We start from the raw sequence: 5,000 nt of genomic DNA, 5'->3' as shown, positions 1-5,000 counted from the left end.
AAAATAGATAAACTCCATAATTTATTATACCATACCTGTTCACACGGAAACATTTATCACAATATTCTGTGGATCTATATTAAAAAAAACTTGTTAAACTTTGTGACATATTTCCATTCTATTGAAGTCAGGCGCGAACAAACACCCTATAATTTTATTATACCATATATTTTTCAAACTGAAACATAATTATCAAAGTATACTTACGCAGATAGATATGAAAAGTCTTTATTAAAGTTTGTGCCTATTTTCATTCTATGAAGACCAAGCGCTAACGCAGATCCCACAATTTTATTATACCATCCCTATTTAAGTTATTATTATGTACATCTATATCAGAAACACTTGTAAACGTTTTTTTTTTCTTAATTTTTAAATTTTTTATTTCCATACTTTATGGACCAGGTGCGTACGCAGACCCCACAATGTTAATGAATCATCATTATGTCAGATCAAACATGCCCATACCTGTGTCTCGATACATCTTCTATCATTATATATGATCAGTTTTCCATAATAGTCAATCATATAGGAGCCTATTCGCGACCAGATATACACACAGACGTTCGGCGTTATATTATAGATACGATTACTTAATTTAATCACATAATTATTATACGAAAGTATAAGTTTATGCGTAAACTTTAAGTATTTACTTCAACAGTGCTCAATACGTAGGTAGAGCTGGGTAGTAAATTATAAAATATATATGGCAATTAAGCTACACAGAGTATTCCTAGCGTGGGTGAAACGTGGTATACCCTGCGCAGCTTAATTGTGATATATATATTTTATAACTTACTACTTACTATGTATATATATATATATATATATATATATATATATATATATATATATATATTATAACCTCGTATTCCTCTCTGTTTGTTTGTTCACAATTTGATTCATATGTGCAAAAGGTACACTTATTCACAAAGTAATTTTCATACTGAAAACGAACATTAGCACCCAAACAAATTTGTGAGTTAAGTTATGATTAATGTAATTTATTTTGAAGTAGTATTATCCTATTCGGATGAGAAGTATTTTGCTTCGAAATGTCATGGGCTAACTAAGTTTTTTTTCTTAATTTTCTCCTTAACGCTTCCTTATTGTTCTAATCGTATAATAATGCTATATATAACTTTTATTCCTCATTTTCCATTTGATATTATTATTTGCTCCTCTTAATAGTGTTGAGTTTTCTTATGTTAAGAAGTTTTGCTCTCTGTTAAATATTTACTTATAGATAACTTAATAGTATCATATATATATATATATATTAAGTTATGAATATATATATATATATATATATATATATATATATATATATATATATATATATATATATATATATATATATGGCAATCAGGCTGCACAGGATATTCCTGGTTTAATCCTCGTGAGAATTCGTTAGCCTGGTGAACGAATTCTCACGATGATGCAACGCAGAATACTCGGTGTAGCTTAATTGCCATAAATATTTTCATAAGTTACTACCTAGCACTGCTTAAGTATTAAGCATTGTTGAAGTAAATACTGAAACTTTACGCAGAAAATTAAATTTTCTGGTATTAATTTATGTGATCAAATGGAATATATATATATATATATATATATATATATATATATATATATATATATATATATATATCACAATAAAGTCATATACCTCCTGTTTTTAAACAATTAGATTAATATGTACAAAAGGAGCACTGTTTCACGCATTTATAATTTATATATTGCATTTACATAAAGCTATAATATTAATTAGCTCTATGCTATTGTCGTTTCCAAGTAGTAGAATAGTTTTAATCATTCCATTTAGAATTATTATTTAAAGTTGATTCGCATAATTTTTTTTTATAATTGAAAACATCTACAATCATTTGCGACAGCCGATACAACTTCCGTTTAAAAAAAAAACGGAAGTAAGTTTTATTTTATTTAAAAGATGCAACAACTGATTTTAATGGAAGAAATATTTAATAGTTTGTTAAAGCCGACACAACTTCCGTTTTTCTAAACGGAAGTAAGTTTTATTTAATTTAAAAGCAACAATAAAAACTTACTCGAGAGACTTGTGATAAAAATGATTTATTTCTAACTTACATTACGCTTTTCAAAAATAAACCGGTCAACAAAAGATAAGATTTATTTTAATTCTTGTTGGCATTTAATCCTTATGTGGACGCTGTCAGAACTCTCTCGGGAACAAATTTATGTTAAAAGTTTATTAATAGTAAATACATAAATATAATTTGCACAAAACAAAACATAGGACAACCCTTTCAAGACTAAGTCAGCGTTTAGTATTGGGTTGGCGCAAAAATAATGTTGTTTTTTATTTGTTTTCTTACGTTAACTTTCATACCACAAAACTGCATTATTTTTGCACCAACCTAATAAAAGTTAAATTTCTTTCGAGTGGATAATTTTAGAAAATTGTCCACTGTAGAAATACAGAAAGCAAATAAAATTAAGTCAACTATTTACTTGGCTGTCTGACTTTTATTTATATAATAACTTGACCAAAAAAAAAACAAAAAAAACACCGTATCAAATATATAATCTCTAAATTTGATATATTTCTTCGCGTTATAAATATTGTAACTGTATTTTAATCCAGTGAGGTTTCAAACTTTCTTATTTCATTGTTGAGAAAAATGTATTTTGTGCTGTATGTGCGAATTAATTTAGTTGATAATATATATTAGGGGTGATATTTTTTTAAAATCATCCACTGTGCGCGTGTTTCTGCTAAAAAGAAGCATGTTAATTATTAGGGGGTTCTACTGCTTCGCCCTAAAAGTGTGTAACGAAGCGGTATGCCCTCTTAGAAACGTGACACGTATAGACATGGGTGAAAAAAAATCAGCAACAGCCGTGGGATAACCGGCTAGCGAAAATATTAGTAGCAGCAGCAGCTGTTACAGTAGGTATGTAAATTGGTGTACACGTGCTGACATCACGGTTAGAAGAAGAAGAAAATTAAAAAAAAAAAGGACTGCACGTGGTCAAGTGAGAGAAGCAATTGTGTACCAGGGATCATGAACGTGTGAAGTTGAGGGCGAGAAAGTGTTAGCTTAGGCCGCGTAAAGTTGCGAGGAGAGAGACTTTTAAAAAGCATATTGCAGACCATTATAAAATACATTTGTGTGCGAAAAGACTTTTGAAAGATAATGAAATGCATTATTTTGGAAGAACCACGAATAAACGCTTTTCTTTTTTTACTTAAAATATGCCGAGTCGGCCTTTTATTTTTTTTTCATTTATTTTATTTGTTTGTTCTTTTGCGACCGTACCAGACTATGTGTTGGTCCGAGAGGGTTTAAATGTAACGGTAGAGTTAAAAGGTAACGGCCACGTTACAAATACAGATTTTTCCATTTTTATCTGTTTTGTACTTGATTTGTACTGCTTACGAAACCTGCTGTTTTAGATGGAATTCGCAAGTTAATTTCAATTTTTACGGTATCGTTTGTTTATTAAATGGTTGTGTGAACCTAAGAAAGCTCCCTCCCATACTAAAAATTTTCAATTAAATAAATATTAATAATAAATAAAAATAATTATTCTTGAGCATGTAGTCACCTCCCCACATTTATATTTGAAACAGAAAAAAAAATTTTAAAAAAAATCAAATTTGACTAATTTCTACATAGTTTGGAATGTGGTAAGTGTTTTCTGGCTGTTTTTTATTTAAAAAATTGTTATCATCATTTTTATTTAGCCAAACACAAGTATTTTTCAACATTTAAGAATACCCCTTTTCCGAAAAAATACCAAAAAATGTATCATCCCTATATCATAATCGGTATTTATTTCACATAGTCGGTAATTCCACTCTTTGAGCACCCAAGAAGTGTATTAGCCTGTTTCCAACTTAATTAGATTAAAAAGCCAAGTACGTCCAAGGATTGAGTACTGCTGCCACATCTGGGAAGGAGCTGTTAAAAATAGCCTATCCTGCCTTGACAGAGTACAAAATAGATTTCGTGGCTTAGTGGGGGTGGCCCTTTTCTATTCCCCGCAACCTCTCTCCCACAGAAGAGACATTGTGAGCCTGTCTTTGTTTTATCGTTACTTCCATGGCAAGCGCTCGTGTAAGCTTCAATGTCTGGTCACCCCCTCGCCAATCTTTCACGAAAAACACCCGTCATTAATGTTCCCCACTTTATCTGTGCCTTAATCAAGCGTAGAATCCATGAGCAAAGGTTCTTTTTTAGAAGTGCATGACAGTGGAACTCTCTTCCGTTTGCCTGTTTCCCACCTGACTACAACTTGGATGTCTTCAAGTGAAACATAAACAAATTCCTGATGAACAGCCCCCTTATGTAAGACACTTTATCAAATCTCCAATACTAACGATTACTACAATACTATCCAATTGATTACTGTACACGCAATAGCTCTTATCCCCGAACTTGATAAGTGGTAACCTCCATGTAAAAAAAAAAAATCTGTAAACATACAAATGGCGATACTGTGACGAAATGTGGAAACCGCTTTGAATATAACTTATTGATAATTTTGCAGGTATTGCTCCCGTATTGATATTTGGAACAGAAAACAAACACAATAATTTCTACGTGATTTCTACGTGATTTCGATTTTTTTTTTTTTTACCGTTTTAACTCTATACTTTCATTAATATCATCTTTATTTAGAAAACACAAATAGTCTTCATCATTACAGATTACCCCCTCATCCGAATAATCTATCTAAAAATGTTTGCTCACTCATACAGTCCATACTGTTGGTCGATTACCGTTCTTTGGGTTGGTTGGTTGGTTGGTTGGTTGGTTGGTTGTTTCTGTTTTACGGCATATCAACACTTTTCAGGTTATCTGATAACGAATCCAGTGATTTTGAAGAACAATTATTAATAGGAGATATTTGTTTTGTTTTGTTTTTTTAAGTCGGTTTATATTTAACCTATAGTTGGGACTCTAACAGGTACTACCACTCCGGGTCAAAGTGGACCTGGGAGCAATCGC

This window comes from Euprymna scolopes, chromosome 40 (genome assembly GCF_053919585.1).
Source record: "Euprymna scolopes isolate OS-2025 chromosome 40, ASM5391958v1, whole genome shotgun sequence".
NCBI lineage: Eukaryota > Metazoa > Mollusca > Cephalopoda > Sepiida > Sepiolidae > Euprymna > Euprymna scolopes.
This window is presented reverse-complemented; position numbering follows the sequence as displayed.